The sequence below is a fragment of the Nelumbo lutea genome, chromosome 3 (genome assembly GCF_056320005.1).
Source record: "Nelumbo lutea isolate HS-2025 chromosome 3, American lotus-T2T, whole genome shotgun sequence".
Classification (NCBI taxonomy): Eukaryota; Viridiplantae; Streptophyta; class Magnoliopsida; order Proteales; family Nelumbonaceae; genus Nelumbo; species Nelumbo lutea.
In genome coordinates this window covers 23,799,247-23,825,881 of record NC_142686.1, presented here as the reverse complement: position 1 = coordinate 23,825,881, position 26,635 = coordinate 23,799,247, and the positions used below count along the sequence as shown (strand labels likewise).

Sequence of the window (26,635 nt, the reverse complement as noted above, 5' to 3'; positions counted from 1 at the left end):
AGACGATTTTCATCCCTCTGCTCTTCATTTTCATTTGAAGGGAACCATAATCAGCCTTTGAGGTTTAGACTATAGATGGTTTACTCCCTAACTTTGTCTTGAAAGAGGGACCATAATCAACCAAGTAGAGGCACCTGGTTGTAGATGGTTTATTCCCCCTACTCTTCAATTTCATTTGAAGGGAACCATAATCAGCCTTTGAGATTTAGACTGTAGATGGTTTAATCCCTAACTTTGTCTTGAAAGAGGGACCATAATCAACCAAATAGAGGCACCTGGTTGTAGATGGTTTATTTCCCTCTTTTTCCTTTCTCAAAAGTAATAACAAAAGAGAGAAAGAAGGATACATAGAAGAAGACATAAATAGGAAGTATTCACAGAGATGACTTTCCTTTTCTCTACCTGTATTAGTGAGACTTTTCCTTCCTTGCCTTCCCTTGAGCACTTCTCTTTTCTTCTCTCTTTATCTTTGCTTTTCTTAAGAATCTCTTGTGAAAATTTTCTTTGAAGAGTCTCTCCGTGTGTCTGTGTTTCTAGCTTCCCCTTAAGGAGCTTAAATAGGGAGTGGGGTGGTTATGTAACTACCCTCTCCTCCTAGGTGAAGGACACCTGTCCCTTCCACTTAAAGAGAGGGAACTCCCCACTTAAAGAGAGAGAACTCCCCACTTAAGAGGGATACTTTTTTATAATTTTAATGATTTGGCTAGTAGACTAGCTAGCCCACTTATTACAAAATATTTGAATAAAAAAAAATGACTTCAACAATCATTGTCTTCTTCCTCCCCCTAACTTCCTCTCCCACCTTGCACTCTAAAAAATGCCATGTGAACTTCCTGAAAAAAAAAACTTATATCCTCTTCTCATGCATAAACAAACCCCTAATTACAAAGCCTGGCCTCTATTAGAATCACTCAAACCTTTATCCACTAAGTGCACATCTTCCTTGGCTTGATTAGAATCCATATTATTCTTCTCTTGTTAACCTTCTTTTGAGGGCCGACCCCAAATAAGCCCCCCCCCCCCCCCCCCCTTTTGATCAAGCAACAAATTCTGAAACTTGGGTGGCTCTTTGGTTTTTTGACATTTAAAGCGTTTGACTGCATTGGGCATCTTCTTGACCTCCCCCTGAACTTTATCCTTAGATTTATCACTCAAAAATTCCCCATGTGATGATGTGAATCCATAATTCTATTGTATTTACCTTCTCTTTCTAAGATCCCTCTCTTCTTTCTTTCAGTAGACGTTCAAGACTACTATCAGTCTTGAACCCTAATAGATTTCAAGTTTGAAAATATAAGAAAAGGTATAGAGAAGAGAGGAGAAAGAGAAGAGAGAGCAGTAGAACACAAGAGTTGAAAGGAGGGACAAAATCTTAATGTCCTGCCACCGCCACTTTATTTAGTATTTATAGGTTATGCTCATTACATGGAGAGGACAGATCTGCCCTTAGTATTTACATAACAAATAGAATAAAATAAAACTGAAATAAATAACAACTGAAATAACCGACTGACCACCAGCTAACCCAAGGATGACTAGAACACATTCTACCCTACGAACACAGTGGGACCATAGCTGTGGGGCCCACATCAGTGTTCTCTACACTCCCCCTCAAGTTGGGAATAAATGTTTATCATTCCCAACTTGGAGAGATCTGCCTCTAGCTTCTTCCTTGGTACAACTTTGGTGAGGATATCTGCTAGCTGCATGTTGGATGTAATGTACGGGAGACACACTTCTTGTGATGAGACCCTCTCTCGTACAAAATGTCGATCAACTTCAATATGTTTAGTTCTATCATGCTGCACCGGATTGTGTGCTATATTAATAGCCGCTTGATTATCACAATACAACATCAGGGGCTTCTCATACTCAATACCCAACTCCTCAAGTAGTGATCTCAGCCATAGAATTTCAGCCACTCCGTTAGCCATTGACCTGTATTCAGCTTCAACACTAGATCGGGAGACAACACTCTGTTTTTTACTCCTCTAAGAGACAAGGTTACCTCCCACAATGGCACAATATCCAGAGGTAGACCTTCTGTCATCAACACTCCTAGCCCAATCGACATCCGTATAGATCTCCACCTTCATGTGGTCATTGTTCTTGAACAGTATACCTCTACCCGGGCATCTCTTCAAGTATGCTAATTGTTGGAAAGTAGAAAATTGGCTCTCTGATTGATTCTCCATAATTTTAGGTCCATCAGTTTAGGAAACTTAATTTCCTAGAATCATGGGATATTAATTGGAGAATCCCACTGATATAGAAATTAGTTTTTTAGGAAAAGTTAGTTTCCTATTTTATCACCCTATAAATTAGCTCTGCAATTCTATATAAAGTTGTGTATATGCTCCTTCCAAGACAATACAATCAATTCATTTTTTCTCTCAAATTTTCACATGGTATCAGAGCCGGTCACGACTTAATCCACACATAGTATCTCTTTGGTCATCTCTGCTGCTGGTTCAAGAACTCTCTAACAGTATTTGGGAGGTTCTTGAGAGTCCTTGATTCTTCTTCGAGATCGGCTACAGATCTGAACTCTACATTTTTGCTTCTTCTGGACTGCTGCGCCATCGAATTCATCCTTTTTTCTTGGATCTCTTTGTAGAGACATCAGATCAGTCTAAAATCTTAGGTCTGGTGTTGCCCAGAGCAGATTTACTGAATCCCTTTGGTTTGGTTTGGATCAGTTTTGATTTTGAGTGGTTTCGATCCACTCTTCAGTTTGGTGAAGCATTACAATTACCTTTTTTTTTTTTTTACATTGGCTGAAAGATTCTTTAGGCCTTCATCGCCAACTTTTACTAAGTTTTTCAGACCTTCATTGTCTGTTTTTCTCTCTTTCTTGAAGCCCACCCAATATGTCAGAAGCCACCGTATCAAATACCACTGCACAATCGGAAGAAGTTTCCTCACATCAAGCATCCGGCGACCTGCAAAACATTCAGGCATCATATAGGTTGAATGGGAAAATTTATTTCAAGTGGTCTCAGTTTGTTCAAACATATTTAAAGGGAAAAGGAAAGCTTAGCCATCTCTTAGGGATGGGACCGAAGGAAGGAGATCAAGATTTGATGCATGGGACGAAGATGACTCCATGATCATGTCATGGTTATGGAATTCAATGAACCCAGAAGTCAGTGACACGTGTATGTTTTTATCCACGGCTAAAGAGATTTGGGATGCCGTCCAACAAACATATTCAAAAGCACGTGATGCAGCACAAGTATACGAAATCAAAGTCAAGACTGGAGCACTAAACAAGGGGATGCAGCAAACATATTCAAAAGCACCTGTGGCAAGAACTCGATCATTATCGGTGCATTGAGACTAAATGTGCAGCGGATGCAGCAATCCTAAAGAGTTTTATCGAAAAAGATCGCATTTATGAATTTCTTGCAGGACTCAACGCAGAATTTGATCAAGTTAGGGTCCAGATTCTCGGCAAAGAAGAGGTACCATCTCTAAATGAGACTATTTCTCTGATTCATGCTGAAGAAAGCCGTAGGGGAGTTATGCTTGAACCCCAAGTACTAGAAGGTTCAGCCATGACTACAAGGATGGAACAACCGAAAATACTGGAAGGAATGAAGACAGATTTGTCCTCTGCACGGGACAACAAGGAGTCTCTTTGGTGTACCTATTGCAAGAAACCAAGGCACACCAAAGAGAAGTGTTGGAAGCTGAATGGTAAACCATCGAATAGGGAATGAGGCTGCCGAGGAGGACAACAGAAGAGTCGAAGTCAAGCTAACTTCACCACAAATCAGCCGAGCCAAGAAAAGCCTCCAGACAAGACCGAGTTCAATAAGGAGGAGATCGAAAAGTTAAGGGGGCTTCTGGGATCATTGGAGAAACCTAGTGGTACAGGCTCTCTTGCAATCTCAGGTAAGTTTTCTATTCCTCACGGACTAAATGTCTTAGATGAACCTATTAGGGATTTATGGGTTATTGACTCAGGAGCCACAGATTACATGACTCACTCCTCACTACATTTTAGCACTTATACCCCCTACCCAAGCAATCAAAAAATAGCCATTGCAGACGGTTCCCTTACTACCGTAGCTGGCCTTGGGGATATCCATATTAATCCATCACTTACACTAAAAAGTGTCCTTCATGTTCCAAAGTTGTCCACTAACCTGATATCCATCCAAAAACTCACCCATGACATGAACTGTAATGTGCTTTTCTATCATTCTTACTGTATATTTCAGGACCAGGATTCGGGGAAGAGGATTGGACTTGCTAAGGAGAAGAATGGACTCTACTATCTTGAAGAATCATGCAAATCAAATATTGCCCAGGATAAGTTATCTCTGTCATTCCTTTCATAATCCAACAAAGACACCATTTGGCTTCATCACTTTAGACTAGGACATCTATCTTTTGGAATTCTGAGAACTATGTTTCCCTCCTTGTTTAAAGGATTGAGTGTTGAATATTTTCATTGTGATGTGTGTGAATTTGCAAAACACAAGTGTGTGCCCTTTCCAATCAATAACAAGAGAAGTTCAATCCCATTCTTTTTGATCCATAGTGATATATGGGGACCCTCCACAGTTCCAAATGTGTCTGGCTCACGATGGTTCGTCTCTTTTATTGATGATTGCACTAGGGTCTCTTGGATCTTTCTTCTTAAATCTAAATCAGATGTAAGTAGTGTACTCCCAAATTTCCATAACATGATCCAAAATCAGTTTGGTGTCAGAATCAAAAGATTTAGATCGGATAATGCACGGGATTATTTCAACCAAACTTTATCCCCATATTTTCAAAAAGAAGGGATTATCCATGAACCCTCCTGCATTAATACTCCGCAACAAAACGGAGTAGCAGAAAGGAAGAATGGTCATCTACTAGCTGCAACCCAAGCCTTGCTTTTCCACCAACATGTTCCAAAAACCTATTGGGGGGAAGTTGTGCTTACAACCGCATACATTATAAATCGATTACCTTCGAGGGTGTTGGGATTTAAAACACCAATTCTCAATTTTATCCCAATCTACGTACAACTAATAATCTCACCCCAAGAATCTTTGGATGCATTGCTTTTGTCCATGTTCATACCCATAATAGAGGGAAGTTAGATCCAAGAGCCGTCAAGTGTATTTTTGTGGGTTATTTGTCCACCCAAAAGGGTTATAAGTGTTACCACCCACCTACTAAAAAATTCTTTGTCTCTATTGATGTCACTTTTGAAGAAAAAACACCATATTTCACTCAACCTTATCTTCAGGGGGAGTCCTTGTCATTCATTGAAGATAAGGACAGAGATTTGTTCCCACTTGGTCTACCTACAGTTTCTCAACACCCAAACTCAACATCTATACCAGTTCAATCCGTGTCTGCACCTATCGAACCACCTCAAACCAAACCGACTTTTTCACCCATTCATACCAGACCCATGACAGAGAATGATGAACTTTGTGACTCTATGAGATTGCAGGTATATTCAAGAAGAAGAAACCAAGATCCTAATCTTGTGCAAGTTCAAGATTCAACTCCTAATCCTGAGAATGAGGTAAATACAGTTCCAGAAATTTCTTATGAATTAGCATCTGACCAAGATCTTCCTATTGCCCTTAGGAAAGGTACAAGAGAATGCACTAAACATCCCTTATGTCCCTTAGCAAATTTTGTGTCCTTTAAAAATTTCTCACCGTCACATAGGAGTTTCCTAGTTAGTCTAAACACCATTCATATTCCTAATACTTTATCTGAGGCATTATCTGATGAGAAATGGAAAGATGCTATGAGAGAAGAGATATAGGCTCTAGATAAGAATCAAACATGGGAAATTGTTGACCTACCACTAGGAAAGAGACCCGTGGGCTGCAAGTGGGTTTTCACAATAAAGTACAAGTTAGACGGCTCTCTAGAAAGATACAAGGCAAGACTCGTGGCAAAAGGATATACACAAACCTATGGTGTTGACTATCAGGAGAAATTCGCTCCAGTGGCTAAGATGAATACGGTAAGAATTTTGTTGACACTAGCAGCTAACTTCGGCTGGTACTTGGAGCAATTTAATGTGAAGAATGCTTTTCTTCACGGTAATTTAGAGGAGGAGATATACATGGATATTCCTTCGGGCTTCAAAGGAAATCTAAAAGGAAATAAAGTTTGCAGGTTGAAGAAAAGCACTATATGGTCTCAAGCAATCACCTAGGGCGTGGTTTGGAAGATTTACTAAAGTTATGCTTGCCATCGGATACAAACAAAGTCAGGGAGATCATACACTCTTTATAAGGCATTTAGATGCAGGGGGAGTCACGGCTCTTCTAGTATATGTCGATGACATAATTGTGACAGGAAATGATGAAAAGGAGAAGGAAGCCTTGAGAAGATGCCTAGTCAGAGAATTCGAAATAAAAGAACTTGGGAGATTGAAGTATTTTCTAGGGATTGAAGTAGCTCATTCCAGAGAAGGCATCTTTATCTCACAACAGAAATATGTAACAGATCTTTTAAGAGAGACAGGAAAGTTAGCATGCAAACCATCTTCTACACCGATTGAGCCAAATCACAAATTGGGAGAAGCAAATGAAGATCCAGCCGTGAATAGGGAAATGTACCAAAGATTAGTAGGAAAACTTATATATCTTGCCCACACAAGGCCAGACATAGCACATGCCGTGAGCGTGGCTAGCCAGTTTATGCACAACCCGAAAGAGGTTCACCTACAGGCGGTCTATAGGATACTACATTACCTAAAGGCTAATCCTGGCAAAGGAATCTTGTTTAAAAGAAATACTAGATTAACCCTAGAGGCATACACCGATGCAGATTATGCAGGCTCTCCCATGGATAGGCGGTCCACTACAGGTTACTGTACGTTCCTTGGAGGAAATCTTGTGACATGGAGTAAAAAGCAGAATGTGGTAGCTAGATCAAGTGCGGAGGCAGAATTCAGGGCAATGGCTCAGGGAGTATGTGTATTACTATGGCTCAAGATAATTTTGGAAGACCTAAAGATTAGATGGGAAGGTCCAATGAGATTATTCTATGACAACAAGTCAGCTATTAACATTGCTCACAATCCTGTCCAACATGACAGGACAAAGCACATTGGGATAGATAGGCATTTCATAAAGGAAAAACTGGGTAGCGGACTAATTTGCACTCCATACGTCTCAACGAATGGTCAACTAGCAGATGTGCTGACAAAAGGGCTTTGTAGTGTGGCATTCCAAGGACTTATCTCCAAGCTGGGAATGAAAGATGCATATTCATATTCACCAGCTTGAGGGGGAGTGTTGGAAAGTAGAAGATTGACTCTCTGATTGATTCTCCATAATTTTAGGTCCATCAGTTTAGGAAACTTAATTTCCTAGAATCATGGGATATCCTAGAATCATGGGATATTAATTGGAGAATCCCATTGATATAGAAATTAGTTTTTTAGGAAAAGTTAGTTTCCTATTTTATCACCCTGTAAGTTAGCTCTATAATTCTATATAAAGTTGTGTATATGCTCCTTCCAAGACAATACAATCAATTCATTTTTTCTCTCAAATTTTCACACATATTCTTTCTGCTGCAAGAAGGTGCATGGTTCTAGGAGAATGCATGTACTGGATGACAACACTAACTGCATAACTGATATCTGGCCGAGTGAGGCAGAGATATAGGAGCTTTCCCACTAATCACTGGAACATAACTTTGTCTTCAAGAGGCTCCCCACTCTCTGCACTAATCCTGTGGTTCTATTCAATGGGTGTATCCGCAGGCTTGACACCTAACTTTCCAGTTTCCACCAACAGATCTAGAACATATTTTCTTTGAGAGACAAAGATCCCCTGTTTAGATCTAACAACTTCAATACCCAAAAAATACCGTAGTGCACCAAGATCTTTCACCTCAAATTCTTGATGAAGGAGCTGTTTGAGGGATTCAATCTCATGGCTATCATTTCCTATCACCACAATATCATCAACATATACTGCAAGTAGTGTTAGAGAGGACTCCACCCTCTTGATGAATAGTGTATGATCTGACTGGGCCTGTACATAACCGAACTTCCCAAGGGCTAGTTTGAATCTATCGAACCAAGCTCTAGGTGACTGCTTCAAACCATACAATGCCTTATTGAGCCGGCAGACCTTCTTACCTATCTCTGTATCATAGAATCCAGGAGGCAACTGCATGTAAACCTCTTCCTGCAGGTCTCCATTCATAAAAGCATTTTTAACGTCCATTTGGTACAAAGGCCAAGTGTGGCTTGCTGCAAGAGATAATAGAACTCGAATGGTGGTCATCTTGGCTATCGGGGAAAATGTCTCCAAGTAATCTATACCATAAGTCTGGGTGAACCCTTTTGCAACTAGCCGAGCTTTGTACCTCTCAATGGAGCCATCCACATTGTGCTTCACAGTAAATACCCATCTGCATCCAACTGGTTTCTTTCCTTTGGGCAGATCAACTAGCTCCCAGGTATTATTTTTCAACAGGGCATCCATTTTAACTTGCATTGCACCTCTCCACTCTGGGACTGATAGGGCTTCTTGCACTGTTCTTGGAATAGGGACATTAACAACGAAAGTAAGATAGGACCTGTAGGAGGGAGATAGGCGATCATAGGATAAAAACTGGGAAATGCAGTGGGCTGTAGATGTGGTGCAATGCCGTTTTCCTTTACGGATGGCAATGGGAAGGTCAGGGTCGTCTACAGGAGGTGAAGTGGCAACAATGGAAGGAGTCTCTATGGGCCCTGGGACTGTAATACCTGGACTTGGAGCCGTAGAAGAGGTTGGAGCTGGCCTGGACTGCTGATGACCGGGATCAACCTGCCTGCATCGCCTGTGATAGACTCTCAAATCCTGATCCCTCTGACCACCCTCACTACTACAACCCTCATCACCCAATGGAATAGGTAAAGGAACAACCCCAAAAGTATTAACCCTACCCTCACTGTGCTCCCCCTGAAGAAAAGGACCCAAATCCCCACTCTCACTGCTCTCCCCCTGAGGAGAAACCCGAGAATAATAGGGTGTCTCCTCAAAGAAAGTGACATCCATGGAGACAAACTTCTTCCTTGAGACAGGATCATAGCAGCAATAACCCTTTTGAGTGTGTGCATAACCAAGAAAGATGCATTTGGATGCCTTTGGTTCGAACTTGGAGTGATGGGGTCCGAGAAGCTGAACAAAACAGGTACAACCAAATGTGTAAACAACTCCTCATTTGGGTATAAAAGGGAAAAAGGAGGTTTCATATCAAGAACTCGGGAAGGAACCCGATTAATAAGATATACCGCCATGAGGATAGCATCACCCCAGAAGCAAATAGGGACATTGGAGGTAAACATAATACTTCTAGCCACCTCCAAGATGTGCCTATTCTTCATTTCTGCAACCCCATTCTGCTGAGGTGTATGAGGGCAAGTGTTCTAGTGGATAACCCCATGATTAAGAAGGTAAGATGCCAATGGCTTATCAAAGTATTCCTTTGCATTATCAGATCTAAGAAATTTGATCTTGGCATCAAACTGGGTTAGTATCATTTGGTGGAAGTTTTGGGTCAGGGCGGGAACCTCATCTCGTGAACGCATAAGATAAACCCAAGAAAACCGAGTATGGTCATCAACAAATAACAAAAAATATCTGTACCCACCCATAGAAGGGATGTGATATGGCCCCCAAACATCAGTATGCACAATATCAAAAGAACGATTACTCAATGAATAAGAGTTTCTATAATGTTTAGCAAACTCACAACTTTCACATTTCAACTGGGACAACTCAACAAATTCAAACAAAGTAGGAAACAAACTCTTTAAGGACTGAAAAGACAAATGACCGAATCGGTTATGCCAAAGCATAACCGGACTTACAATCTAAGAAACAAGTGACTTCTTATCCAATGACTCTTCCTGACGAGAACTCTCCCCGAGCAGATAGATCCCATTCGTCTCACGACCAGTCCCAATCACCTTCTTCGTCTCCAAGTCCTAAAAAACACATCGGTCAGGGAAGAAAGTTACTGAGCAGTTCATATGTTTGGTAATACTACTAACTGAAAGAAGGTTAGTATCAAGTTTTGGAACATGCAAGACAAAAGACAAGGAGATAGTATCCGACAGTTTGATGTCACCCTTGCCAGAAATGGGGACGAGAGAGCCATCAGCAATAGATACTTTATCCCTAGCAAAAGATAAATGATAAGTGGTAAACAATGAAGGCAAGCTAGTCATATGGTCGGATGCACCCGAATCTATTACCAAACAGGGTTCAGTAGTACCTGGAGCTGAGCCATGGTAGGCTGAGGCTTGAGTACCTGAATGTGCGAAAGCAGATGTGGTAGGGGCTGATGGTGACTACGGTGACTGAGCTGAGTTCCCAACTTCCTTTTCCAACTGTATGAGAGCAGCCCGAACTACAACTAAGGTCTCTAAGGGTGTGCCTCTTGTGCCAAACGAGGATGCTGAATCAGTAGTCACGGCCACATGAGCATTACCCTTCTTGCTTCTCAACTTTGCCGGGACCAAATGAGGATGCAACTTCCAACATGTTTCTTTTGTGTGTTTAGGTTTTTTACAATGCTCACATACCACATCTCTTTTATCTTCCTTCTTCCTGTCCCTCTCTGAATCACCCCCTGGTTTGGGTTTAACAACTACAAGGGCTGGTGTAAGAGGCTGAGGTTGCATCATGACTTTTCTCCTGGTCTCTTCACTATGCACTAAGGAGTATGCCTGAGAGAGGGTCACTCTATCTCTGGTCAAAATCTGTTGCCGCACAATATCATACTCTGAATTTAGGCCTGCCAGAAACTCAAACACCTTGTTTGTCTCGATGTGCTTTCTATGGGTCTGTGCATCTTTGGGACTCTCCCACTCAAGAGTCTCTAAGTGATCAGTCTCATGCCACAGGGACTTCAAGGTAGAGAAGTAAACCGAAACCGGTTTCTCTCATTGTTTAAGAGTATTCACTTCACGTTTCAGTTAATATGCTCTGGCAACATTAAGGGGTTGGGAGTAAGTTTCTTTCATAACATCCCATATCTCCTTGGCTGTCTTTGCCCACAAGTAATTTCGGCTGATATGAGGCTGCATAGAATTACACAGCCATGTCATAACCAAGTAGTTTTCTTGGATTTGGAGGGTTCTTTCACATCTCTCAAGAGATACCCTACTTTACCCCTTCCCCCAATAGCCATCATGGCTGATTGGGCCCATTCCAAATAGTTTGATCCATCAAATCTTACGGTTGTAATCTGAAAACCTGTCTTAGAAACACCACCATAACTACTGTTCCCAAAACTGCCTTCTGCCTGATTCTTAAACTCCATTTCGGTCAAGAACCAGTAGTCTCAAAAAATAGGGTTACCACAGTCAAAAACAGCACTTGGACTATCAATCACAATAAAAAATCAGTATAGAACCAATCTGTATTCACGGTATATGTGCATGAAAACAGGTATAAGTCTGATCTGAAACCAATTAGCAAACACAACAGCAACAATCCGTACAGTTTTCACCCCTTAGAAGAGGTCAAAACCCCAAAAAAGATATGAAAACAACTTGGAGAATAATCTGATATGCTGAAGCAGAGTTAGGGTTTTAATCAGTCCTTAAAGACAAAACTGTACGGACAAGACTTGTAGTAGGGTAGATCACAAGGTTCGACCCAGCATTAGGGTTTGCCGCAGGGTTAAGACAAAACCCTAGAGAATAAAAGGAAGAAAGGAAGAAAATAAAAAACTTACAAGGGAATGTTGTTTGTTGCCTTCCAAGGTTACCCAAACCCTAGCCTTCTCTGATTCTTCCTGATCACCAACACTCTACAACCGTGGCAAATCTTCAAACAACTGCTAAACCCTCTGGCGATCTCCAAGAATCAGTCAACGAACTCTACTTTCTCAGCTTCCAGCCTTAGATGGTTCTCACGTGGTCGGCTGGACTAAACTCACATGAGAAACCCTAGCTCTGATACCAAGTAGACGTTCAAGACTGCTATCAGTCTTGAACCCTAATAGATTTCAGGTTCGAAAATAGAAGAAAAGGTATAGAGAAGAGAGGAGAAAGAGAAGAGAGAGCAGTAGAACACAAGAGTTGAAAGGAGGGATAGAATCTTAATGTCCTGCCGCCGCCACTTTATTTAGTATTTATAGGTTATGCTCATTACATGGAAAGGACAGATCTGCCCTTAGTATTTACATAACAAATAAAATAAATAAAACTGAAATAACCAATTGACCACCAGCTAACCCTAGGATGACTAGAACACATTCTACCCTACGAACACAGTGGGACCATAGCTGTGGGGCCCACATTGGTGTTCTCTACACTTTCCTTGGCGGAACCTGAACAAACCTTGTCAAAGAAGTTCTCCTGAACTTTTCCATTTTCAAAATAATTCATACCTTGTCCATTCCAATGATTTAAAAGGAATGCCTAGGTGCATAGGCGAGGTGCATTTTAAGGTATGCACCTCGTATAGGCCCTAGGTGCAACATTATGAAAAGGCATGCACATGGTGCGTCTTTTCAAAATTTGCATTTTTTTTTCTCCTTTTTATGCTCAGCGACCGGTCTTGGGATGAAGCCCAAACAAGTCCATGTTAGGGTCTTAAATTCTTGATCCCTATAAAAAATAATTTTATAATTTTAATTGTCTTTTAAAATATTTTTTATTAGGATGAATGAATGAACAACTAGGGGTGCAAGTCTAGTGTCCAATTTTAGGATTTTACACTACATCGGGCTTAGGTTTTTGGGTTGGGCCTATTTAAATTTTGACAAAATCCCAACCTGAGCCCGTCCAAATTGCACCCCTATGAACAACATTAGCAAGCCCCTATTTACTAATGTTGTTCATTCATTCATCCTAATAAAATATATTTTAAAAGACAAAGTTACAAGATCATTTTTTTGGTAGGGATTGAGAATTTAAGACGCTAACATGGACTTGTTTGGGCTTGCCTCAAGGGGCTTGGTACAAAGGTGGCTTGTAGAATCGGAAATGCAAAATATCTAACACATTAGAAGAAAGTAAAGAGATTGAGAATTTTATATGCTTGGATATGTTTTATATGCTATGTTTAATTATATTTTCTAAATTTTCTTTATGAATGTGTTTTACATGTTATGTTTGTGTATTTTAATTTGAAATTATAGGTTTTTTTTTAAACATCTATTTTAAAACTTAACTTTATATTTTAATTAATATTACTTTCATTATTTATATATTTTTATTTTTTTGAAATTTTGTATTTTTGCACCTTGCTTTGAAAAGGTGCGTTTCTCTTGCCTTGTGCCTTGCTCCTTGGGTGCAAAATGCCCCTTGCACTTTTAAAACAATGGTCCATTCTCAATGTTTTTGTTTTTCAACTCTTGAAAGACCCTCCTTGCAAACTCTTTTCTGCCCAAAAAGAACAAACCCAATGTTTTACTCACCTCAATCTGATATTTTTTTCCCCAGAAAACAGAGATGGCAGAAATGAAGTACATCTTGGTAGCCATTTTCAGGCATATTTCAACATCTATACAATTTAGGTATTGATCTTCATGTCTTCAGAAATTCAGGAGTTTTTGGGCTTGTGAATGGAGTTTGAATAGGGTTGACCAGAGAGAGTTGGGTAGGAGAATAATCTGTCAAATTTAGATTTTGAACGTCAACATTTGGGCTTCAGTTCTGGTAGAAGAGTGTTCATGAAGAGGATGACGAGGCCACAGTACTCACATCATTTAGATTTAATAATTTAAAAAGTTTCCTTTTTGTGCTTGGGGGGGGGGGCTGGATCTTGGTTCCTGTTGGATTGTGGACTGATCTTGTTGTGAGGGGAAAGATGGGTTATCAGCAGGTTTTGAGTAAGAAAAACAATGAGGTTCAGCTGTTGTTGAAGGTCAGATCCTGGTTGAGGTTGGTTCCAGATGTTAGAAATGCTCAACTTTTAAGAATGTTAAAATTGGAAATGGTAGGGCCGACAAAACATAGGTGATGATGATCAAAGCTATCTTGTACATGTCAGGTGACTTCAGACCATACGTGTGTAGCATTCAATAGGTTGTCCTGATCAAGATGGTTTCAGACAGACATTATCTTTGCAGCCCATACAGTAGCATGGGAAACTTTGGAAGATTTAAATAGTAACAGGGGTCTTGGAGATTTTAAGGGATTTAAAACTCCACCACAGAAGAAGAGAAAGAAAGAGGGTATCTTCCAACCTTTAAGAAAACAAAGTTTGGGAGTTTCTACAGAAGGGAAAGGTGGTGAACCAGTGAGGAACAGTGGAGCAGGAGCTTATTTGGTTGATGAGGCATTTTATTGTGTATTGTCTAGGTTTAAGAGTGAGAAAGAAACAGGGACTGACCTTTCTTTTAGGTCATTGAGTGGCAACTGAACTATTTTGACTTATTGATTGAGGATATCATTGAGAGACTTCATAAGGGTCTCCTGTCTTTGAGAATGCATTGATGATGGTACCTGTATCAGTCAATAGCTCAAGTAATTCATGGATTAGGAGCTAGAGGCTGGTGGAAATGTGAAAGGGGTTGGTTGGCCTTTTGGCATGGTGGGGAATGAGATTGTGTGCCAAAGGGAAGTAAGCTTTAGAGCATTTTGGAAAGGTGGTTGATCGTGTTTTAAATTTGGACTCTATTGGGCTCTCATGCAGAAGAAATCTCCCATTACGTTGGTAAAGATAATTAAGGAAGCTGGGGAAAATGTTTTGAAGGGGATGGTTATTAATAATGTCCAGTTTTTGGATGGAGTAATCTAGATTGGTTTTAAAGAGGAATCCCTGTTAGAGTCTCTAAAGAAGTCCATTTGGTCAGGAAAGGTATCCCTCCTTTTCTGTCTCAGGGATCATAAGGATGCATATGGATACTTTTAGCTTAAGTGTAAATTTCTGATGATGAGTAGGGCTGGGAGTGAGGATTTAGAAGGTTCAGTGGTTGATAGAATAGCTGATCAGTATTCTATACTAATGTTTAAAATGGATAAGGTGTAAGAAAGAGTATTAACCAAAACAATGGCTAAGGTGTAAGGCAAAGTGTTTCAATTTCCTGAAGTGTGAAGCATATGACTCAAGGTGTATGGTGTAAACCTAATGAGCATGCAGATTTTTAATAAAATTAAAATGAAACTAAACATGGGATATCATGATTATTCAAATTGATGAATCATATTGACTAATAAGAAATATAACCAAGCATGTAGTATTGTTTGATTCTCCTTAAAACAAGTACTTATTCGAATAAGTACTTGTTTTAAGTGGTGGGACCACACAATAAGTGGAAAATAAGTACTTATTCCTGTTTGGTAAAAAAGCCAGGAATAAGTGCTTAAAAAATAAGTAACTTCTGGCAAGATTTTTTTAAGTGCTTAATCAATAAGTGTTTTCCAAAAAATTTGGGAGGATCGAGTCCCTAAAAAAATTCAATATTCCCAGACTACCCCCCATGAATGGAGAAAACCCTTGTCTTCTCCATTCGTGCAGGTCGAACTTGTGCAGTGACGACAGCTATCAGAGGGGTGACCATTGACTTCACGGACAATGACAACCCTTTTACTGAATTCTTGGATGCTTATGGGTCTTGTCTTCACCTGGGTTTTGAATCTTTTTCTGTATAGCAGTATTAGAAAGTAGAGCCAGGAACTATTTCTGCTGATATGCTGGGGAAAGAAAGAAGAGAGAAAAGGCAAAGGAAAGAAGAAAGGAAAGCATAAAAATACAAGCTTTTTCTGTCTGTTTGTCGATTCACGTCTATTCTTCACATCTTTTGGTTGTGAAGCTTGTTTCTATGTGGGTTCCGATGGAGAGTGATTCTTGTCATTAAAACTGGGAAGAAAATAGTTCAAGGAAAAACAAGAATATGGGAGAAAAGGGGAGTTTTCTCTTGTTCTATTACATTGTTTTAACAAGGTTATAGAAGTTGAGAAGAAGTTCTCATGGAGAAGACCTGGGCAATTCTTGTTTCTGGTTATCTGATGGGTGATGGTTCTGTCATCTAGCAAAGACCTTTAAAATCCCTTTTACTCCTTTCTGTCCTCTACATTTTGAGGTGGTCTGCAAAATAACTCCTTTAAATCTTTGGTGACATTTAAGTTCAGTTCTTGCTTTTGTGTGTTCTTCCAAATTATCTCAGGTTAGTTGAAAGTTCATATTATGTTGTTTCCATTGTATGAATCTTTCTTATTGGAAGGAAAAACAATCTAATTTGTTTTCAGGTGTTTGTTGCAGCTTGAATAGGTGTAAGCTAAGGCTTCCCAGTAGCCAAGAGTAGCTTGGAGCCCTTTATGACCCACCCATGAAATAGGGGTTAAAAATGTCATTTCTGGTAAAAAAAGTATTTGTTGGGAAAGTGGCTCGCCAAACATTCCCACTTCAGTAAGTATTTAAAATAATTATAAGTGGTTTGGCCAAGGGGCAACCAAACAGCATTAAGTACTTATTCAAATGAGTACTTAGAATAAGCACTTGTACAACAAGTACTTATTTCTCAAACCACTTAATTACCAAACATAACCATAATCAACTAAGAAAAAATCATACATTTGTTTAGACCTACTAAGTCCCTATATTTTTACAGATTTGGGAGTTGGGAAATTATCATTGGTAAAGACAAGCCATTTGGCAATGTCTTTGAAAAAGATCTTTCATCCAAAACCAAACATAGAACCCTTGTTTTTGTGCTGAACAAGAGGGAGGAAGACTATAAAAAGATATTAACGTACAGTGTAACAAGGAAAGGAGAATAAGGAGATGGAAATAAGGGTAAGAAGAAGAGGGGAATAAGAAAAAGGAAGACCACTCCTGCTCGCTGCCAAAAGCAGAAGTTGGGGCTTGGGGGTATAGATGGGGGGGGGGGGGGTCATCAAGGGACATGAAGAATGAAGAGGAAGAAAAAAAATTATCTTTTTTTTGATAAGTAAACTTTAATATTTTATTGAAATAAACTATAATCAGAAAATATTACAACAGACCCATGGAGAAGTGTGAGGTAAACCTGTTGTAGAGTATAAAACAAGTTACAAATGAGTCCAAAACAACTGAACCCTATTAACCCCTTATTTGGCTAAAGTATCTACCATCCCATTAGCCATCCTTCTTTTTTTATCAGTAACACAGAATTTTATTAAAATTTAATGAAAAAGGGATTACAACAAGAGGTTGTTAAAGCCAAAATCCTTACAACAAAACATTCTACCACTCTATTAACATTGAGCCCAAAACAAATGATGTCTATGTACTCCTTGCTTAGCTAATCCATCTACCAAGCCATTAACAGGCCTTCTAACCCATCTTACATGAATGTGCATCTGTCTTCATAGCAACTTGAACTGCCTGAACTCATTTCTAAATTACCGTAACACCCCTTCTCCATTTTTCAACCAATCAATGATTATCTTTGAGTCCCCTTCTACAATCAGCCTTTTGATCCCCATTTCCTTTGCTTTTTGCATCCCAACAATAGCAGCCATGAATTCTGCTCTCATTGAATCACCCTGACTGGTCCCGAAAACAGACCACAAATATTCCCACCTCCATCTCGAATCACTCCTCCAATTCTGGATGGGCCTGGATTTCCCAAGTTGCTTCCATCAAAATTAAGTTTCATCCACCCATCAATTGGGGGGAATCATACCTCAATGAGATTTTGTTTTCTAGAAGAAGAAAGAGATATCGATCCCCAATTTCTGAAGAAGCCTTCCACTGAAAAATCTGAAAATATTTTCAAAGTCTTCTCCCAGTGTGCTACTCTTACAGTAACAGTCTCAATAACTCCCCCCTTATTTCATTCTCTATCCTGAAATATTCTTAAGTTCCTCTCCTCCCTAATTGTCCATACTACTGCTGCCCTTGCACACTTCCACAATATTCTACCTCTCCTCTTTGTGCCTTTTAGAAAATATGGGCTAAAGAGCCTTTCCAATCAAATAGGAAGGACCTTCAACCAAAAAGAGAGCAAAAGCATTCCCAAGTACAGCAAACAAAAGGGCAGGAGATTAAGAGGTGGTAAGCAGTTTCACCATTAGTCGTCCTTCTTTCCCATTGAATTCTTAGAGTCATATTGCTGGTAGGCCATCTAAATCTCTTGATTTCATCCTTGTAAGCCCATTATTGTCTCCTGGTCCTTTAACCATCCTACTACCAGCTTAGAATCCCTTTCAATGACTAATTTATCAAAATTCAATTGTCTTTCTAACTGCACCCCTGTAGTACAACAAGAAGTTCAACTCTAATTGAGTCCCCCACATCGATTAGTCCTGAAAACAGTGCAACAGAAGTTTCTTCTTTTTTCTTGAAAGCACCCATACACCTGATGGACTTGGGTTTCCCTGACTGCTCCCATTAAAGTTTAGCTTAATAAAGTCTTCTTCAGGTGATGACCAAAAGGAGGTAGCTTTTCCTTGAAGAGTTTCTTGCCACTAAACCCCAATTCCTCCAAATGCCACTCTTATTACTATTATTCTCCATCACCACCTCTTCACTTCTTTCTTTCTTGAGGACAATTCTAGCATTCCTTTTTTTTTTTTTTTGAAAAGGTAAAGTATATTGTATTAAGCATGTAAATGGAGTGTTGTACATGGGGTGGAAAATCCTCAAGTTACTATATTAAGATAGTTACAAAAGTCGGCTTTGGTTGAGAGATTGTGTGGCTTTTCCCAAGAATATATTCCGGACGTGAAGAAAGGTTCTCGAGGTTCTCAATCGTCCAGGCGTGCGGGAAGGGAACAGCCGAGCCACTTGCTAAGATGTTGTGTATGATTTCATCTATTTGAGAGGATTTTTCTATAAAATTTCTGCTGTCCCTCTCCATCCAAATAGACCATAAAGCTGCTGCAGATTTCATATACCAAATGACTTTGCCATTAGTAGAGAGACCTTCAATGTTCTATCTGTCTAGAAATTCCAGGGCAAAGTTGGGGAAAACTAAGCTTAATTGTAAATTGACCAGCATATGGTTCCAAATAAGCATGCTAAGTTGCTAACTGGGGCAATGCATAAAAAGGTAATCTGCATCTTCTTGTGAAGCATTGCATAGTAGAGCAGTTGGGGAAAGAGATTAGGATTCTAGTATTCCTTTCTTCCCAAATAGTCCAAACCAGTGCTATCCTTGTACATCTCCAAAGGACTATTCTCCCTCTTCTCTTGGGCCATCTAAACATGGATGAATCAAAAGTCTGTAGAACTCTAAAGGCAAGGTCCACCTACATCCAAACAAAGAGAACCTTTCAAATACCTGTGGTAAATGGATAGGAGATCAGTAAGTAGTAACAGCTCTCCTCATTAGATGTAGAAAGGATGTGCCAATTTGGAGTCAAGCAAAGAAGAGGTCTCTTCCTTTCTAAGTTATCCAAAGTATTAATCTTCTTGTAGAAGCTTCTCAACAAATAGCACCAACTTTAGGGGGAATAGGTTTCCTTAGAAGGAAAAAGCTGGGGGAGAAGAGCAAAAAGATGTAAAAGAAAAAATCCCTTTAGGATGAGAAGACCAAAGATGCCTATCAGATTTTGAAAGGTCCAAACAAACATTTTCAAGAATTTGCATGAAATTAGCGCCAAGTCAAGTTCATGATCTCTAAACCCTCTTCTAAAGCCCAAGTCCCAACTTGATTACTCCATTAGAAGGGGAAAAGGAAGAAATAAACTTCATGATTGGTTCTTTTTTAAACAAAGAGATGGAGAACAAGGAAGGGAAAAGATCCTTAAGTGCAGAATTACCAACCCACACATCTTCCCAAAACAAAATTTTATTCTCAGAACGCATCATTCCTAACAAAGCTGAGAAACTGAGGGAAAATACCATTTATGGCTTTCCAAGGAGAGGTCAAAGTTGCTTAACAAGATACATCAGCATCCCAATCATTGTCTGACCAACTATGAATACTTTCCACCACTTTATACCACAATTTCTTTCTCTCTCAATAGGTCACCTCCACAATCATTTACCAAGAGAGCTGAATTCATCTTTCCAACATTGCCTATTTCCAATCCCTCTTTCTCTTTCCTCCTACACACTATCTCCCACTTAACTAGATAATCCTTTTGTCCTTCTCTTGGCATCTAGAAACTAGCATTTTGGCTCTAACAAGGCATCCCTTATAATTTTTTTCTAATTTCAATTCCTAAGAGCAAGAAAATTTATCAAGTGTATTAGTATTGGAGGTTATAGGGGTATATTTGTAATGTTGATAAACTTTGGGGACTTGTATGTATTTATGGGAGGAGGGGCCTATGTGAAATTCTGATATAATTGGGTCTTTTGCTTATTTAAGCCATTGGTTGTGTCGGATTAGGGTTGAGTGAGGTTGGATATTTTGTTGTGAGCCTGTAGAGAGAGGTCAGCCATGATCTCTTGTTCTCATAGTGGATGTTTTCCCTCTCTTCCCGTGGAGGTAGGCTACTGAGCCGAACCATGTTAAATATTGGTGTTTTCTCTTTCTTCTTGATTTTCTATTCTATTTTATGTTAGTTGACAATTAGGAGCTCAAATTTGTTGTTCATGACCATGGGGATTAAGAAATATAGGGATGAGGACATTTAGAAGACTAGGCATCTCATGACTTTCATGATTCCTTATTCCTCTCCTAAAACCCAAATCCTAGGAAATGCCTGGATATAAATGGAGGTCATAGAGGATATAAGCTGTTTCTTGTGCATGGTGATGGAGTAAAGCCTAGAGAAGCGATTGCAAAGAGGTTCACTATTCACCTAGATGTCCTCCCAAAATCTAGTTTGTTTCCTGAAATAAAATCATCCTTGATATGCCTTTAAAAGGTAGGTATACAACCTCAATTTCTTTCAATGGAAATTGACAACTTTGCTAGCAGATCTCAGGTCCCAACCATTATGTAATCTTCTCCCTGATGAAATATTGGTTCAATTCAATGTGTTTAATCCTATCATGTAGTACTAGATTAACAATGTAGATTTCTTCTTGATTATTGCAATACAATTTCATATTAGCCTGGAAGTAGAATATCTTTTCCTAGTCTATTATCTGTATATCAAGCTTCGGATGACTATGATTAGCATAAATAATTCTTTTACCCAGTGACCCCTTTAAGTAACTCGGTATCTATTTTGTTGCTTCTATAAGGTGAACCTGAGACTCGTGTATTTACCAGCTTAACACACTAACAACTTAACCAATGCCTAGCTATGGCTAACATAGTCACAAAGTCTACCGGCCAACCTATGAAATGTGTCCTTGTTAGAAAACATGTAATCTTGATCACCACTAATCTAATGAGTAGGTTCAATAGGAGAAAATATGGGATATTCTTCGATCTTCCTCTGAGATAAAAATGCCTTTCTCGGAATGAGCCACTTTTATGCCAAAAAATTATCAAAGATATCCTAAATCTTGATTTCAAACTCTATAACTAGAAATTCGTTCAATTTCTTAATCTCTACAGAATTAGTTCCTGTGACTATGGTATCATCCATATAGACAATCAGTTCAATCAAGTAATCACCATCTCTCTTGATATAAGTAGAGTATGATCAGCATATAGCATGTAACTGGTTGAATCCAACTATCTAAACAATCACTACTAAACCTGTTAAAATGCGATTGCTTTAAGGCATTTATTGACTTATTTAGCTTATATACATTCCCTTGGCTTCCTTGTACTAGATATCAGGTGGAAGTTCAATTCTTCCTATAGGCCAAGAATAACGATAGTCAATTCACTTTAGGTGCAGAGGTCTCATGATAGTCATTTCCATATGTCTGTTTGTATCCTTAAGCCATCAATGTGGCTTTATATCTCGCTATCAATCCATCAGCCTTATATTTAATAATAAACACCCACTTGGAGCCTTCTGGTTTCTTTTTCTGAGGGACATTAACAAGCTCCCAGGTGTTATTTTTCACAGATGCTTTCATCTCTTGGTTTGTTTTATTCCTCCACTCAAAAACTTTATTTTCTCTACAGATTCCAGATTAGAATGAATAGACAGCTGCTGACATGGTGTTCAACCCCACTTAAAGAGATTGCTCCGTTCTTACCGCTAGTTTATATGTAACTTTAGAACCCTCCATATACAGATTGTTCTTATTCACTGAATTGGAATCTTGATCTTCTGTCATGCTAGGGGCTTGTCATACTGATTGTCACAGTTTCCTTAAGACTTGGAAGATCACCACAGGATTAGAAGATTTAAAAATCGAAAGGAACCCAAAAACTTGGAAGTTAATCATTACTGTTGTTAGTATTATCTTTGTTAATGACAAACCTTAGTATCCTCTTCTAAAATTCCTGAAAAGAAGGTACCAGTATCCAAGAGACTTCTCTGCAATTTCTGAAAATGAATTAAAGGAATTGAAGGATCAGCAACTTAGCCTTCTCAAGTCTCAGTAGCTAAGAAAGGTAGGAATCTTTTGAAGTTGTATTCCATTTGTGGTCTCTTGGGGAATGTGGAAGGAAAGGAACAAACTAATTTTTGAAGACAAATCCAAAAGCAATGGGAAACTTTGTTCAGAGATTGGGAACCGGTTGCTAGATCAGATCTTAATTTTACTTTTGGATGGCTGTGTTAGGGATCTCTGAGGAAGGAGAGGCATCTGTCAAGGTGATTCACAGTGCAATCTGTGTGATTGTTGCTGGTAAGTGTTTGGCTGAGAGCCAGGCAGAGCTCCAGCAGTGCCTAGTTGGCAAACTAGAGGGCTCTAGTGTTCACCTGAAGGAGCTTGAAGATTGGAGTGTTAAGGCCTGGTGGTGCTGAACAAAACCAGTGATCAAATATCTTGCATGTGGGTGCCTCGTCTGCTTCTTCGACTCGGCAGTTTAATCTATCCAAGTGCAATCCCTAAGCCCTTTTTGTTTTAAGGGCAAACATGTAGTTCTTTATAGCTAGTTGGCAAATCCTAAGAGACTTGAGGCATTGAAGGGTTACCAGAGATGAAGAGTTTGAGTGTTTAGTCTTCCACTTCATACCTGGTATTGGGCAGTATTAAGGAGCTGGGAGATGTGTTAAGTGGTTTCGTTGATGTCACCAAGGAGAACCTGGAGTGCAGTTGTGTCGATTCCCTCAGACTCATGGTTTGGGTGAAGTTACCTTGCTAGATCCTGTGTTCAATGACCTTAGAGGTACAAGGAATAATTCATGTGGTTTGTGTGGTGGTGGAATGTGCTTAGTCGATAGTGGAACAAGGTTCAAGCTGTGCTCATCAAATGGTTGGCAGGTACCAATGGCAGGCAGCTACTCAAGAAGATTAGGGTATAGAAGAAGCCATAAATACTCAGGTCTTTGATCAGGTTGGGTTGCAAGGGGAGGATGGCAAGAAGCAAAATAGGCCAACAGGGAGTTAATTTATGTCTGTTTAGCAAAGGAAGGCAGTAGGCACAGTAGATGAGGCAAACTTTGGGGGCAGAGCAGTAGGTTAGGGAGGTAGGAGGAGGCAAGGTTTCACTGTTTAGGGAGGCCAACAGCACTGTTGAAGGAGAAGACAGGTGGAGGCCCTGCATTCCCATGACACAATGATGTAGAAAACAGAGTGGTGTTTGTAGGGATGGGTCCTAAAGTGGCTGCTATCCCAACATTGCCAAAGATGATAAGTGGAGAAACTTGCTTCGGTGCATCGATACCAAATGATGGCAGTGCTGTTTTGGTGTTGATCCTATGTGTTCAAAATTTTCAGAATTCAAATTCTGGTTCTTGTTGAGCTCTTGTTGCATGGATGGAGACAATGGAGCCCCAAGTTTAAAAGCAACTGGGTTAGTCTGAAGTTACGGGTCATGCCTAGGACCCAAACCTACAGCATAAGTGCCGATCAGGTCCATATGGGAGAGGCTTGAAAAGGATTTAAGGCCAAAAGGAATTATGACCCAGAAAAGCCATTATACATAATCTCAAAATTGTGGGTGGATTCGAGGGTTTTCTCGAGCAACCCAAGTTGAAGATTACCTGTAGAAGGTTGCCTTTAAAGGATATGGGTTTTATGGCTCAGATGGTCAGTGATGGAACTTCTTGTGAGAAGGGTTTAACTCAATTGGCAGTAGAGGACAATCCAGGTTCAGTATTTGAAAACTACAAGGAGTGGACTGTAATTTAAGTGAGGCTATTCCTAGTTCGATGGGGATTCTGGATGCAAGACCCTAAGATGAAAATGTAGAGATTGCAGCTGGTGAGGGAAGTGGTGGTCTCAATTCGATAGAGTAGAGAGTGGATTCTTTGATCAGATCTGAAGAAGTTAGGGGTTTCTTTTGTAGGTGAGGAGAGCATTAGGGAGTTGCTTAGATCTAAAGAGCTCCTGGATCAAGTAGCCCATTGATGTAAACTCGGGGTTGGATGCAGATATGGAGGAGCATGGGGAAGCACTAGAGTAGGCTCATGTGAAGTCTAGGCTCAACAAGGACAAGCAGGTAATAAGGACCCACTCTATGGAGCTAAAGACCAAACCCTAAAAAGAAGGCCATATGTGAGTGTGCCCATAATTGCATGAACTCACGTTTTTGGCAAGAAGCGATTGCATGGGAGTGCACGGCTACTAAATTAGTAACAAAAATATCGGTGATAGTTGATTAGGAGTAAATCTTGGTGTTTATGTTTACTATTTTAAATAACTATTATTTCCTTTCCTATAATATTTAGTTCCTATTTTGGTAGTGGTTGTAATCTTCAATTTCTGGAAGCTTGCCATTGTACTCAAAGATAAATATATTATTCAATCAATGGAAGGGCAACTTGGATGTTGGATTTTGAATTGACTTTTGTCTCCATCTCTCTTCGTGGTTCTTGCTAGCATTCTTTCTAGCACCCACCCCCACCCACCTTTTACTAAGTTAGTAAGCTTAATCTGATAACCCTGTTGCAAAACTAGTGTTGACTGGGGTATACTCGATCAAAGCAACTCGATCTACTCTTTGATACGGGAAAGAGATGGAAGTGGCAAAAATCTTGCACTTAGAGCTTTTCTGGTTTGGGTTCTGCTGCTAGCGTTGGTTTCTGGTCTGGTTTTGTGTGAGGTTGTCTTGTCTGGTGGGTGCCAGGGTGTGGGGGATTTTATTTCTCCTGGTTTTTTCGGGTTTTGTCTCATCTGTTTAGTTTGTGGAGGTCTTGGTTTATAGTATGTTTTTAGGTCCTGGGCCTGTTAAGACCTTCCTCAGGCTCTTGTCCGGTTGGATAGTTTTATGGTGGTGGGCCCTGTTTGGGTTGGTGTCCATTTGGTGTTTGTTTGCTTTGTGGTCATGGTTCTTGGCCCTGGTCTTTATGTTGTGTTAGCCTTTGTATATATACTTTTTTTCTTCTTTTCCTTAATTAATTATACCTTACTCTTTCCAATATTTTTCACTCTAATGCAATACAAAAAAAAAAAAGAAAAAAGAAAATCACTAGCTGAAATTCATCAGAGCTATGAGGAATGAATCCCTCCTCCCTTCCCAAAATACAGTATACATTCAGTTGCTGCATTTGGAGCAATGGGACAGCTGGATTACTAGTTAGTTATACAAGTATCTGAAGGATTCTTCAGCTTAAGCATTTACTAGAATTTTCAATATTTATGTGTTGGTTGTTGATTGTAGGGTGGGTCAAATCAGCCATGTATTGAAGGTGCAGATTCTCAGGTGGCGACCAAACTCTCTTTGACTCTAGACTGGTTTGTGAGGAATATCCAAATGCCCGCAAATAGGAATCAAGGAATTCAAGGACCTGCTGAAGCTTCCAGTCCATCCAATAACAAAATTTCCATGATCAATCATGACATAGCTGCACCTCAATTATGGATCACAGGAAGGAACCAACTAAGGGCAGCCCAGTTAACTAGGCTCCCCCAAATGCGGGGTCTGGGGAGGGACAGATGTATGCAGCCTTACCCCTGCGCACACACAGGAAGACTACACTCAGATATCCTGGAAAGAGCTCAAGCTGTCATTGTTCTGCAGAGCATACATAAGTCACTGCCCATGCATCTGCTGAGCTTGTGAGTTTGAAGTATGGTTTGTGGATGAAAGAAGGGAATTCTTCAGTCTTTGAATGGATAAAGGTGGACACCATACAAAGGGCCTCTACTTGGAAGAGGGGTAATCAAGGAAATATCTGGGATTTGAATATTGTTGGAAATGGTGAATTTGGTCAATCAACTTTGGGCCTAAATGCATCAGCTATGTACAAACAAGCGCAAGGCAGGAAAAAGAAAAAAAAAGAAAACAGAAAACAAAAGTAATGAAAGCATACTCGATTCATTGTTCTCAGAAGTGGTTGGTTACATATTTTCTGTTCACGTGTTCCAAGTTCCAACTGTCTTTTATTTTTGCTTTTTTAATGGTTGATTTTATGTAATTCTTGTGTATATATTTTTTTGTATCTTTAACCATCGTTAAAAGTTGAAAATCATTTGCTGTGAAATCCTGTATTTCCCATCTCATCAATTGGAATCACAAAACTTATGCTTTTTGTCAATGAAAAACCTGAGGACCATAGAACTGGAAATAATCATGTAAAAATATAACTTAGGTTTGTATCTAAACATAGATTCATTACGAGTTGGTTGACATTAGAAGTTGTAACACTATGCATTGGCATTGCAGTTATCAATATCAGGATGAATTCCTGAGGACTCCCTAAATCGGAAGGACTCAGGACTGGCATCCCTTCTTTTCAGTTGATATTATTGCCATCCAACGAGAATGGTTCATCAAAATAAGAAGCATAACCTTAACTACATCC

General features: G+C 39.7%; 1 long non-coding RNA gene across 1 annotated transcript in view; it reads left to right on the top strand.

Moving 5' to 3' along the window:
* The window catches only part of LOC148863644 (uncharacterized), a 35,110-nt gene extending 8,796 nt beyond the window's left edge, over positions 1 to 26,314 (top strand). Inside the window, exon 3 of the long non-coding RNA XR_016108903.1 lies at positions 25,492 to 26,314. This is a non-coding gene — a long non-coding RNA (uncharacterized LOC148863644). The remainder of the gene's footprint in view (positions 1 to 25,491) is intronic.
* Positions 26,315 to 26,635: the final 321 nt, after the last annotated feature.